The following is a 14405-nucleotide window of genomic DNA, read 5'->3' on the forward strand; positions in this document are numbered from 1 at the left end:
AAGGCAAAATTATCACTATCAGCTGCAGATTAAACCTAGGCAGCAAGAGCTGACTTGCTCTGCTCAATTGTACTCATGAGGAAGAGACATAGAAGGAGGTGCAATTACTCAAGTCTCATTATCTGAGCTGAGTTTTAATCCGCTGAGTCTCATCCAAATATAAATGTTGGCTAGACGATAGGATAGCTGAGAGACAGCTCACAATGAGTCAAATGAACAGGAAAAAGAAAACTGCATATTATCAGCATACAGATGGTACTATAGTCCTCTAGAAACCTCATGAGAGGGAACTGAATCCTATGGTATGCTATGGGTGGAGCCCCACAGTTGAAGTCAATCAAGTACCCACAATCACTTGCAAAGTCCTTTTTTCTAGAAGCACCTCATCCCTCCCCAGTAGTGACTACAGACTCATCACTAACACCTGAGGGTCAGTGATATCACAGATCTAACAGCAGTATTAGTCCTGCAAATGGTTTTATACAAGCAAACCCCCGTATGCATGCAGAGATCTGTTGACTTCAGTAGGATACCATGAGGGCACAGGGGTCTCCCCCATTCACAGGGTCATGATCAGCAAGGACAGTTTTTTTTTAAATTATCCATTGCTGGAAGGAGACTATCAATCACATTAACCAGGCCTGTTCCAATAGGATGAGAGGATCTAAAGTCTTTACACTTAATATATTTATAGCTCCAGGCTTCATGATTTACTCCAAGGTTGTTTTGGAGCATATTAAAATGTTAAAAATAAATTGAATATAAGAGCTGAACAGTTGAAGTAAAGGACACAATCCCACCAGCCTTACATAGACATAACTCCTTCATTTCAGTGGACCTAGAGCTGGTCAAAAAAATTCAGTGGAAGTTTTTACGGTTGAAACTGATATGTTGTGAGGAAACATATCAGTTTTGACCAAAATTGTCAGAAAGATTCCCCCTGAATAGCCTGGCGGTTAGGATACTTGCCTGAGATGTGGAAGACCTGAGTTCAAGATGCTGCATCAAATCAGCAACATCCTAGCTAAATACCCTAACCATCAGGCTATAGAATCAATCTCTTGCTGGCCCCAGTGAATACTTAATTATTTATCGATGTGAAATAACTCCAACTGGGGAGATTGAGAGTAAAAACACTTGTGTACCCAGCAGTTAATACATTCACATGAGATGTGACAGGTTTAAGTACTTGCTCTGAATCAGGCAAAGTAGGGATTTGTCACGGAGCCTTCCAAATTCCAGGTGAGTGCTTTAGCTACTGGCTATTCAGGGGTGGGTCTCTTGGTTGTGTTTTTTGTGCAAAATTTCAGAATGTCTTGTCCCTATTCTGCAGGGGAACAAAAACAATTTTGAAACCTCAAGGTAAAACAGAAACATGTTTTCTGCCCAGCCCTAAACAGGATCACAGACTCCATAGTGGGGATTCCAAACCTTTGCAGGTCTACAAGGCTACAAGCTACTACTTGTGGAAGGTGTATTCAGTAGAAAGTCTGAGAAGCTGAACTTGTAGAGTTTTCTGCAGACTTTTCCTCTTCTTGGAGGTTTATTTTCTGAGTGGGATGTTTTCATTTTTAACAAAACTTTCCCCCTAATAATGATAACTCCTTAGATACTGCTTTGCTAACTATTTAAAGTAAATCCATCTCATATTTGGAGCAACATTAGAGGTTTACTTTTATCAGGGAATTGTTATATTTATTTGGTATAACTAAAGTAAAATCAAGGTTTTTCTTCAAGGAGCCAACTTCACTACATGTAGAGAAATAAAAAGGAGCAGTCTTGTGTATTTATGATGCAGAGGTAAAAATTAATAGCTAAGTGCTATGTTATACTTTGTCTAGAAAGGCTCATTTAATTTTATAGCATGGGGTTTGCATCTGTTTTCTTTTTTCCAATGATATTTTATAAAGGTTTAGGCAACAGTTTTCAAAGTCATTTTTATATAATGCAAAAGACTTAAAAAATGTGTAAAGAGTCTTTGTGGAAAGAAAATAATCAATTTCCTGGTGTTCTACAGTAAGCATCCTGTATGTGATTGGGAGATCCTTTATCATAGAGGGTGGTCCAGTAGTAATGTACAAAAAAGGATAGTGTACAAAAATTAAATTATTATTTGACCCCACATCATTATATGCCACATAACTAATTAAAGCACACTATAACAATGTAGCCTTAATGTGCCGTCTGTTACTTGCATGACTCACTCATCTTTCAAAAAGAATAAGTGATTTGTATTAGACAAGAGTTGTTAAGGATGTTTTTGCGGCTAGCAATTGCTGTCATTGCTATGTTAAATCACAGGCCCAAGCCTGGGATAGAAAGAGACAGGCTTATCATGAGCCAGGAAAACAGCAGCTCAGGACTGATAGCTCTGACTTAGGGCCTTGTTTAAAAAGTTATGACTCAGTGCAAGCAGCCAAGGTTCCTTAGCCTTCCTCAGTTCAATCCAAACCAGCCACTAAGAGCCCTAATGTTCAGGTTGCGTGCCTCACTCTGATTATTTTTGGGAAATGGATCACAGCAAGTTTCTTTCCTTATGCATTCATCTTCATTTAGTGGATAAAGGGACTTCTCAGTGAAAGCTCTACACATTGGGCTGGATAATGGGCATTTCAGCCAAGCAGTGCAACTGCTTGGATTCATAGACTGAGATATTTTAAAAAGTTGTAAGTGCACACATCATAATAACTACACAGTATTACACTGATACAACTCCTCCCGCAATTATATATATATATGAATGAAAATCCATGATGATGTGAAACTGGACAGAGGTCATTTTGCAGGTAATTTCAAACGAGCACCAATACAATCATTATTTCACTATCATGTATTTTGTATATGTCTCATAGTGTGCAGAAATCCAGCTGTAGAAACAACTTCAGGAGTTTGTTGTTTGTTGTTCTGTTTTCCATATTTCTTCATTCCTACCAACAAGCTGCTTTAGCATTGTGAGTTCAATTTGAAAAGGCTCACAAGGAGACTATTACAATTAATTAAAACATCTCTAAAAATGTCAATATTTTAAAGCCCAATATCTTGGGACATTCAAGGGCAAAAAGCAAGTGTTATTCCTTTGAAATCTAGGAATGTCCCTTTTTTCCTATGATATTATATACTACTATATACTTAAATTATAGGAGTATAATGTACAATTTTTACTGTGAAAAAACAGTGCTATCCCGGCTCTGACCAAGAGTTGCTTCCTAACACTCGTGCCTATAGAGAAAAAGTTTCTGTAAAAGATGCCAGCATACCTAACTTCCTTACAACATACCAGGGTGCTATTGCAATCCAGTGCCCAAAAGCAATATCTGAGACAACACAAGTGTCTTAAAATCTGCCAGCCTAATTTTCAAAGTTTATTATAATTTAGGAGCACCACTGAAAACTCACAGGTCTCATTACCTTTATAATTTAAAATCCATTCTGCAGTTAATGAGACATGAACAAATACTTTTTATTGAAAGGGGGAAAGCAAGAAACTTTTCAGGGAAAGTACAGTAAGATGTTAAATACATTTCCTTATAAAACAATTTAATTCTAGAAATTTGGAAAGTTTGTTGTTAGAGCTTGTTGAAAAATGGAAAAAAGTTTACAAAAAAGTCACAAATGTGGAAGTTATTTTCATCCCACAGGTTTTGAAAATGAATGATTTTTTTGATCAAATTTTCTTGAACCTTTTAATTGAAAATTTCACTTTTTCCAGTTTCATGTTTTTTTTCTTTTTTTCCCTTTCGCTCCTGTTCTCCCCTTCCCCAACTCTTGTTTTTTCTCTTCTGCTCTAACACAGAAAATGGGGTAGAAGAGAAGAGTGAAAAGCGTAGGGGGAAAGGGTTTGAAAAAGGAAAAATTGATTTAAAACCCCTCTAAAATTTGCATTTTCCCGTTTTGTCGAAAATATGGAAAACTTTTGTGAAAAAAAGCTAGGGGCCTGTATCTCCACCACCTATTGCTTATAGACCAGCGTCTTATCTTGCCTATACCATTCTATTCATATTTCCAATATGAGCTAACACAGCTGTCCTCATCTGGAATTAACAATATTTACTGAGTGGTGAACCACTTATTTATCTTCCAGCCAAGCAGCTGCTGACCTAAAGTGGCCATTTTGTGACTAGTTTCTGCTTGCTGGAGTTCCCTCTTCCTTGGCTGGTGAAATTTATTAACTCCTAATTTGCAAATACACATCTCCCTGCTTAATTGCTTTCTTATTGCTGTGGAGATGATGCATATCCACACCAACTATATTATGATCTGTTCTGACATGCTCCCAATAATAGTAGAAGAAGCCTCCATATTTGTGACTTAAATTGGAATAGTGTCTGCAGGTTCTATTCTCATACAACTGAAGACCATATTGTTGGAGTTCAGATTTACCAGACAGAGTTAAGTATTGTGTATAAACTCTTTGTGGAGGGGATGTGTCTTTAACCCCAATAGATGAAAGTTTGGTGGATATATAGAGGATATATGGAATTCCCTGGATTTTTAGTTTTTAACGTATTCTAAAGGTGTGAGAGAGAAAATGACCTACCATATGATATACAGTGCATATAAGAGATGTTTAATTGCATGTGGGAAAACATTCATTAGGGGCATCGTTCACACCATACATTTATCTGTTCCTGTGGTATACACCAGCGTGTCAGTAGTGCACATGGTGGTAATGTGAGAAACTCCCAATACCAGCCTTTTAAAATTTACTGTATCCCCTTCTTAAATGTGTTTAATTGGATGCAGAAACAAAGAAACACACCTAAGTAAACAAAGGGTCATAGGGAATGTGAGTAACTCTAGACTGCCAGAAAGCTGGTAGAAATATGAGTTTAAGAGGCCATTGAGCCCTGTGAAATATTTTGGTATGCCACAATTGCTAAAACACCTGGGCCAAATAAACTTGGACAGATCCATCAGGACAGTTTTTTTTACAATGTACACTGGCCCTCAGGATTGCTGACCTGTAGTGCAGTATTAAATCAGCTTGGCTGGCTCCCCTTTGCAGCCTAATTCTGGTGGCTGTTGTCATGGGCCTAGATATCCTGGTGTGATGTGGCATTGCAGCATTTTGTGATGCAGCACAGTAGGGGGCAGAGAATGGAGACAAGAGCAGGAATGTGTCAGAAAGGAGTTCATGTCTGCAAGCAGGGCCACTGCCAGATAATCATGAGCATGTATGTGTGGGTGACCTAATGGGGAGCTCTATAGGTACACATCTTCCTTGAGTCCCTCCCCTATTTCAGCCAAGATGGAGACTCTGTATTGATGTAAAAACAAATAAAATTGGGTCTGAGTGCAGAGACTGATGCCTGGAAATTATTTAAATTTCCTCAATCTTCAAAGACCTTTCTATAGAGCCATTTTGTATAATGTCTGTCTGTTACGTATAATGGAGTTGTCATTCCCTCAAAAGGGAGTGGAGTCTCTAGCTCTTCCCACACCCATCTTTTGCTGGTAGAGGGGACAGAACTTTCTGAAAAGCAGCAGAGGTGGATGCAGGGTTCCCATTTGGGAAACCATTCTTTGTCCTCTTAAGTGGGACTATTACTAGCATCTGTGCTGGAAAGCTGAAATTCCCTAGCCAGGTGCCGCTCTTGATCATGCTCCCACTTCACACTCCTCTGTCTGAAGAGTTTTTGTTTTGCTAGCCATGGAAGAGGGCTATCCCTTGAGGATCAGAGATCTCCTGAACCCTGGGAACAGAAGTTGTGCAGGAGTAGAGGAGCACTCTTCTATGCTGCTTACTACTTTGAAGGGGCTGCAGAACACATGGTCCTAGATCTCCAAAAGGCCTCCTCACTTTGTCTGCAAGGTATGCCTGTGCCTTTTGACTTATCATTGGTCAGTCTTGTTTAAATACATTTTAAATCTGAGCAAAATAGCATTAAAGACACTTATGTAGTTCTGTAAAGTACATGGTGCTTTACAAACCTAGATTAAGCCACATTCCCTGCCTCTAATAATATACAATCTAATTTGTAAATTAGGTTTAGAGTGATTTTTTTTAACTGTTAAAGAGCACTGGAAAGATGGAAAACATTAGTCAACTTGTTACCACATCATTCTGTTTCCAAGCTACCCCAAACTTAAAACAAACATGTGTAGTTGTATGGAAGGCGCACCCATGGGAGGGTGGAGGTGGAAACCCTTGCAGGGTCCTAGAGCCCGAGCCAGAATGTCTACACCACAATTAAACAGCTTCTCAGCCCAAGCCCTGCAAGACCAAGACAGTTGGCATGGGCCTGCCATGGGTTTTTAATTGCAGTGTAGACATCCACTATGAGGCATTCCTCCCTAAGGAGGACAGGGTTTGCCTGTAAGTAGGACCGTAAATGTGTCATTGTACAAACAGCACACTTTGCATGTCTTGGCCAGGATATTATAGTAATAAAGCCAAATCCTAGCTCCAACTCGTGTGTATCCCTCAGACACATTGCAGTAGTCAGCCATAAACCAGTTACATGGAATTTAATGCCCTGAATTATTAGTTGAGGCTGAGAATTGCTTTTCCTCAAACCCTTATTTCCAAGTTCTTCCTTAGGGCCTGTTATTTGACCTTTGTTCTTTATCTCAGGATATGGTTCAGTAAATTTATCTTGGATATAATTTGTATACATCTCATGCTGTTTATTAAAAGAAAACATGTGACTATTTTCTGGTTTGGAACTTAGTAAAAAAATATCCCAAACCAATTCTGAATCACATGTTTGAAAGTCTAGAAATAAGAACATCTTAAGGAGTTTAAACCATTTTTACTGGTTAATTAGTGCAAAGAAATGTGGATTTGAGCAAACAATTTGAAAACCAGCTAAGCACAAAAGGTTTTGAAATGGATGATGTATTATTCTCTGTACATATAAGTTTAGCAATCAAAGCAGTGTGTGTTTTCAAGCAATTTCAAAGGTAGTCATTGGGTTGTACCACAAGGAAGGGCAGTACTCAGTTATGGACACTCTTAAAATAAAGGCAACTTTAAGATTTCAACTGGGTGGGTAGTTCAGAAGTTATGGAATGTTTTCCCAGCTCTGGCTGCCCCAGCAATCCTGGAATTCTGAAATTAGCTGAGTGTTCCGCATCAGGGATTTCCAGCAGGCAGATTTCACATGCGGTTGTGGTACCTGGCTACTGGTGGGATCAACAGTTGCTAATCCAACTGTTCCTGTGCTGTTCTTGGCCCACAGTACTCCCTAGAGGTACAAGTTGCTATGTGCAAACCTGCTGGTGCATTCAATATATGAAGTAGTGATGGTACATTCAGAGAACTTTATTCAACATTCCACCATCCACAAGAAATCAACTCTATACCATATGCAATAAATGACCAACCACAGGTAACCAGGAGATGTTTAAAAGAATGGTCCCAGCCCATGCAATTACAGAATTTAAGTAAAGCACTGGCTTCAGGAAGGCAGAGGAGGAGGGTTCTGCCTGATGCATTGAAGGGTCAGCTGGCCTGGCTATACCAGCCATGTATGTTCCTAAGCAGGTAGGACTGGGCTAAAATCTGAAGGAAAATTCATAGCTTTTTGTGACACTAGAGCCTACTCTACCAGATGGGCACTTCCACATATTAGTGCCCATCAGTCACTGGCGGACACAGACGTGAGCACAGGTCAGGAGGCTCTGTGCTGAAGATGCTCAGAAAAGCTCGTACTGCTCAGTTAGAAAAGCAATTATCAGTAAAATAAAGGTTTTTAAAAAATCTGTTTAATTATGTGGCAGATATTTCTGATGGGGAGTTAGCAGAGCAGCTGTGGACATTTTTCAAGGGCAGAGAGTAGCATAACCATTGGTTAAGGGAAGGGGAGTGACTAATGAGATTTTTTTTTTTAAAAAAAAAGTCTCTCTCATTGGCTATATGCAAATCAGCCAATATTATGTGGGGGAATAATAGATTTGGCAACCAGAGAATAAACACAATATATGATGTCCTATCACAGAATACATGGAGGGACATGTTTTACCAGTAAAGGGCCAAAAAAGTCTGCTTGGAACTTACTTTAATACCCTATTGTTCATCCACTCTCTGCCCTAGAACACAGTAAGCATATATTACTGACAGCCACGTAAGATGGTACTTTCTTTGCTGAATGGCATGCAATAGCCTTATCAAACATCTGCATAAAGCTACTTTGAGGGCCCAGAAATGTGTTGAACCTCATTTAGAGCATGCCAGCTCTGGTACATCTAAGGAAATTTAATCAAAGAACATAAATTCAACCCTTTTTAATAACTATGCCAGCATTCAAAACAAAGAACTATTTTTTTTTTATTTAAAGTTCCTCCTTTTACAAGCTTTCTCCTCCCTTCTCCTTCTTGGCAGCAGTTCTTCTGCTTCTGAGAACAGATCATCTAAAATTTATTAGCATAATCTGCATGGGGAGATTTCCTAATACCACAAATAAGTTAAACTGTACTACTTCTAGGACATGGATGAACAGCAGTTGAAATGAAAGACAGAGAAGAATGTTCCATGGGAAATAGCATTAGTGGGTTTATTGCTATTAGTCAAAATACAGCAACATCCAATAGTATGTGGTATTATCTATGAAACTGGCAATCTTATCTTAGTAAAAATATAGAGCCTTAAAAAACAACAAATGTAACAGGGTGGTCTGTTCTCTTTAAGGGCGGTGAATCCTGGGCCCAGGATTGGCCCTTTAAGAATAGATGTTCCATTGGAGGACCAGCAGTCAAGCTAGGAGCCAGATGCTTTAGTGAGGTGGCCATAATACTCAGCCGATAAAAGATGGTGAAACTCAGTGAGGTGAAACTTAGAGTCTGGAGAAGGGCTCCTTGATGAAGGTGAGCTAGGGAAGCTAATGAGGATCACAGCCCAAGGGAAGAGGGCTGTGGAATTCTGTTCAAAGTGGAAGAATTTTGAGTCCTGTATCAAGGCAAGGGAAAGGACCGGAGGGAGAAGACACTCCTAAGAAGGCAGGCTGGTACATACGAAGAGGTTCTGAGAAGGGAAGAGCGAGTTTGGGTCTGAGCTATAGGATTGGTAGCCCAATTGTTTTGGGTTCCCAAGGCTGGTAGAGGATGCAGTGACCTCTGCTATTAAGAGGGAGGAAGGACTAGGGACTAACCAGAGCCCACAAAGGACTGGAAGCTGACCCCAGAAAGAGGAAAACTGAAGACTGTTGTGTGCTTGGCATAAGTCTGTGATGGAAGATTGGTGTCCTGTCTTTTGGATTTTGATTACGATGGAAGCGATGGGCTTTTGTGATTTAGCAAGAGGGCTAAATCACCTTAGCAACTGAACTGTTCTGGAGGCTGAGAGAATTCCTGGAAAACCCAGGAGCTAAACTGAAGCTGGATGACTTCAGTGCTGGCATCTTTTGAGGGGGCAAGTGTGCACGGACTGCTACAATGAATAATGTAAAGTACTGCATCTGGAAATGAATTTTGGGAAACTGTTTTCTGTTTCAGATATTAAAAAACAGCTTGAACACTTAAGCTTTTATACATATTTGAAATATATTCATATTAGAGCAACAAATTCAGCATTGATTTACACCCAGTACGTCCCAGTTAAATCAACCTGTGATGGTGATGGGTGTAAATCAGTGCAGAATGTCTCATTGCATTCTGCTGGACAATCAAATCACATGATAAAGAAGACATGCATTAATTACATATTTTGAGCTTTATAGTGTAGCCTCAAGTTTACCAGCCTGATCACAAAATCTCACAATACATACTTTTCATCCTATAATTATGATACTGATAATGTCATCCTTGACACTTTTTAAAAAATTGCTCAATGTGCCTCTGTGATTTTAATTCCAGGTCCAATCTTGGCATTTTCTAGACCCACTTTGGAAGTGGCTTAAATGGCAGAAGTCTTGCAACTTCTGAAGGTATAATTTAGACCTAAAGATTTAATTGTGCATAAAAAAGGGGGCAGCTCAAACTATAGCTGCATTTTCAAATGCTTTCTGGATCCTAGTCCTGATCCCCTTTAGGTTTGGGCCCTGCATAGAAATATTTCTTTGTAATTTATTCCGAACTGACATTTTATTTCTTGAGGAGAAATCAGTGCATATTTTTATGCCTTATGCAAATCTTATGTATATTATTCCCAGACCTGTAGGGATGACAGAACCTAATATGGAGTCAAACTAAAATTCTCATGAAGTGGACTCATTTAATCCAAATGAGTTTCACAGCAGAATGCTCTTCTGTTGACCCCAGACATTGGGCAAAATGTTCCAGGAATAAAACTCCTACAGAAAAATGTATTTGCATAAATCTGAGTAGAAAGAACAAACATACCACTCATCTTTTGCATAGTTTCTGTGCGATTGCTACTGTTAATAGCTTTCCTTTTTAGGGACTAAATCTAATGAGAAAAGGACATTCCCACTTACATTACTCCGAACAAGTGCTGTTTCCTATGAGTGCTGATGTTAGTATATAACAACCATCACCCTCTAATCAGAAATATTTCTGCTGTCTCAGCTCAGAACACACATTTTTTTCTAAGCCTGAACTATGCTAAATTCATTGTCATCTTTATTAATAAAGTTCCACCCCAAAATTTGCCCACATGTTAATTATTTTAAGTAGAAACTCAAATTCTTTAAACTATTTTAAAATTTCCACCATCTAGAGCCAGTTTTGTAGCATAACATCTTAATACAGTTAATGTGTGACACTCAGTAACAGTTTGTCCTCTGATCTTAATACCCCCCAACTGAGAGAGTATTCATGTTGGATGTGAACTGAAACACTAAAAAAGGACATTGGTGGCAAGCTGATAAAGTGGAACAGAGGCCTACAAAGGGAAGTTTGGACTGTGGAGATTTGTAGCACTGTTTCAAGTGGGTTTGATATTCGAGATGTCTTGCAGACACACGGGGCCAGATCTTCAGCTGTTGTTAATTGACGTAGGTTCTTTGCCTTTAGTAAAACTATGCTGATGTACATCAGCATAAGTCCATTGCTTTCACTGAAGTTATGCTGCTGTACAGCAGCTGAGAGTTTGGCCCAGACTTTCCATCTCTGTAGTGATAGTAAGATACTAACTCAGTGGGAATTCTGTTTTTGTTTCTTTTAATTCACCAGATTCTGTATACTACCTTTGTTTTCCATCTGATAGCATGTATGGGTCCAGACAGTTAATTGCATTTCAATCTTGATTCAGTGCCCTGCCCTCTCTGATTGCATTGTCTTCTTCCATATTATTGTGGCAATATTGAAAACAGCCTCTGTTCCCCCATCAAGTCTGGAGACATTGAGTGAAAGTAAACATGCACAAGAAACTGCAGCTGACAGGAGGGTACAAGAAGTTAAGCCAGGTCAGTGAGTCTGTGCCTGATCTGAGTGTATTATATCCTCAGCATAACTAAGCAGTCTTCCCAAGTGGAGGTCATCCCAGCCCATTTATAAAAATAAAAAACAGTCATCATTGGTTAGGGACCCATCTGCAGCTCCGATTATATAAAAAAGATTGAAAAGGAGATGGGGTGATGGAGATGCCAAGGCTATCAGAGTGAGGAAAGCAGGAAATACTGAGCCTGGAAAACGTGTGGTGGCTCAGTCCACCTATGTGAGCTGGTTCACTGGCAGCCTTCCTTTCCCACCAGGAGGGATAGTGGTGTGAGGGACAAATAGGTCCATTCCACAGCACGTCCTCCCACAAACAGGAATGAAAAGAAAATGGCAGTGTGGAGAGAACACTGGGCCCACTCCCTAGCAGTCAAGATATTCAGACTCATTTTGGATTGTCACCTAATTTGATGCTGTCATCCAGCATGCCTCCTTTCTTTAAAAGGGCTATTCTCATACAGGTAAAATTAAATTAAATAATCTGTTTTTATTAACATCTGTTTCAAGTTGTTTTTGTAGTAAGTTTGAAAGTATTCATGCCATTTAAAGAGACATATATTAGCATGCATATGTTATATTTTGTGCTGTGTATCGTTTGTGCACATATTAGGACTGGTCAAAAATTTTCTGTCTAAACAAAATTTTTTAGAGAAATTGTATTTTTTCTGTTGAATTTTTGATTGTTTTAATCAGAAAACCAAATGCCTGAAAACGAGAATATTTCAATTCAGATATTCTGCCATGGTGCCTTAGGGAAGCTGTTGTTCAGTTTCCTCATGTCCCCATTTTCTCTATGGGCTGGCCTCCCCAGACAGACTACACCACCCATAATGCACCATGGCCAGGGACTCCAATTATGCAACTGCCTCTTCTTATCAGGAGGGGACAGCATTGTGCATAATGGGAGATGTAATCCACTCAGGAGGTCAGTTTATAGAGGAGAAAGGAAGTATGAGTCACATGAACTCATGAGATACCAAAGTGGTGGTTCCAAATTGAAATATGTAGAAATGTGGCCCAAAATATTTGTTTTCAAGTTTTTTGCCAAATCAGCTTTTTCATGGAAAATTTTGATGGTCTAATCTTTTTCATTTAGACTAATTTTTTTGCACAAAACCCCCTATTTTATGACCTGGTTATGTGTGCATAATTTCTTAAAGTTTTGAATGTTGCATTTGATATTTGCCAAGGTTACTCTTTAAGTCCAACTAAGGATTTATCAGATCTCTAAGCAATAATCCCAAAAATGCATCCCGCTCCATTCTCATTTTAACTTACTGAGTATACAATGAGTGAAGTGAAGGGGAATGTTGGACCATATTAGTTAGGTCACCTTTGTACTTATTAATGAGTGTCTACCAGAGTCCTGCACCTTGCACCAAATATGGGTGGTAACAGTCTTATTGTAACTAGTGGTACCTACAGGGGTTCAACATTGGTCTTAAAACCTTTCAATACCAGCTGAATAAAATGCGTACCTCACCCTCTTAAAGGGTGTGGCAATTGTTACTCCTGCATGAATTCCTCCAGGCCCCATTAAAGCATATGGCCTCCTTCACTCTCCTGTAGACACAATATCTCAGTAGATGGCTCTGATACTGTGCTTCTCTATTTACCCACATTGCTTGAGTGGCTCATGCTACCCATCTTCTAGCCAACAGTGCAAAAACAAAGTAGCGTTTTAACCTCAGATACGCACACAGCTCCCAGTTACTTGCGTGATTTCTATAAGAACTGCATAGCTGTACATCAGTGAAGTAGTGGACTTGTAGGTTATATTTTTTTAATTGTTAAATTCTTTTTGTGCAATCACATTTTTTTTTCAAAAATCTGGGACAGTTAAACCAAATCATAATGTTGATTCAGAAAGATAGGCAGTAAAACTTTAACAAATAATGCCTCTGTAAACCTTAAGTGGCGGTTGTACTGCCTTCAGGCATATGATAAAAGATTCTGTGTCAAGCAGATGCATGTTCATCAATCAAACTCCATAACAGACAAAACTGGGAAATGGGGTATTGGGAGTAAACAGTTCTAAAAAGAGGTGAAACTTTGTGACAGGCAGCCTTAACAGACCAATCTTGTTTCTAAATATAGAAGCAATTTTAAGGCCTCTCTTGAGGCAGAAGAGACAATTATTGCCTAAACAAATAAACTAGTGTTTCTGTACCCCAGGCATACACTAAAGTTAGCTTGGGACTTGAGACTTGAATAGCATTGACCCTGCACTGAGACTTGAATAGCAGTGTCAGACACTGTATATTAGCCCATTAACTTTCATTGAACTCTAGATGAATGTCCTTTTAGTTGATGGATTAGTTAACCTGAAACAGAATGGTGAAACTAGAGGTGTGCTATAGTTTTAGCACCAATTCTGCTGTCAGCAAAAATGTTCTCATATCAGCTAGGGAAGGAGGAACAAATGTCAGATCCTGAATTTCAAACCATGTGAATGAAGAACTTTCAAAGTTCTTAAATTGAATAAAGCTCCTGAAATTAGTTTGTTTGGAGTCTGTCCTTCTAAATCTGGCTGGCTGGCTGAGTAGGAACTTGACTGATAAAATTCAAGGCCCAACAAGGTTCTCCAGGCCACTTAAGCTCCATAGTGGGGCTGTGTACAGAGGGGCCTCAGAACACTCTGTTCACAATAGGGCGTATCTAACACCAGCCTCATATAAGTCAGTATAGAGATGGCTGGCTAGGAGAAGAGGCCACAAGATCTATCTTTGTATGTATCCAGTGGTCCCAACTCGCCATAGCAGACATATGGAGGAGCTGTGGACACTATTCAGGCCTCTCCCCCTCCCCAATCCCCATGGATTTCATTGCACAATCATGATTATTCAGAAGAGACTAAGGAACCGAAGTCCCTTTAGAAGTCCCAGTTCCACGCACAGGGCCAGGTAGGCAGGCAGAGCTTCAGAGTCTCAATGCGTGGATGAGACGATGGTGTAGAGAGGAGGGGTTCATGTTCATTAGGAACTGGGGAAACTTCTGGGATGGGAGGAGCCTATACAGGAGAGATGGGCTCCACCTAAACCAAAGTGGAACCAGACTGCTGGCACTAAACA

At 39.5% G+C, this 14405-nt stretch overlaps 1 long non-coding RNA gene across 1 annotated transcript; it reads left to right on the plus strand.

The window, feature by feature from the left end:
- Positions 1-1144: 1144 nt before the first annotated feature.
- LOC123371581 lies at positions 1145-11776 on the plus strand. Its single transcript, XR_006579850.1, has 3 exons — positions 1145-1242; positions 5649-5812; positions 8630-11776. It is a non-coding gene; the product is annotated as an uncharacterized LOC123371581 (long non-coding RNA).
- Positions 11777-14405: the final 2629 nt, after the last annotated feature.

The sequence above is a fragment of the Mauremys mutica genome, chromosome 5 (genome assembly GCF_020497125.1).
Source record: "Mauremys mutica isolate MM-2020 ecotype Southern chromosome 5, ASM2049712v1, whole genome shotgun sequence".
NCBI lineage: Eukaryota > Metazoa > Chordata > Testudines > Geoemydidae > Mauremys > Mauremys mutica.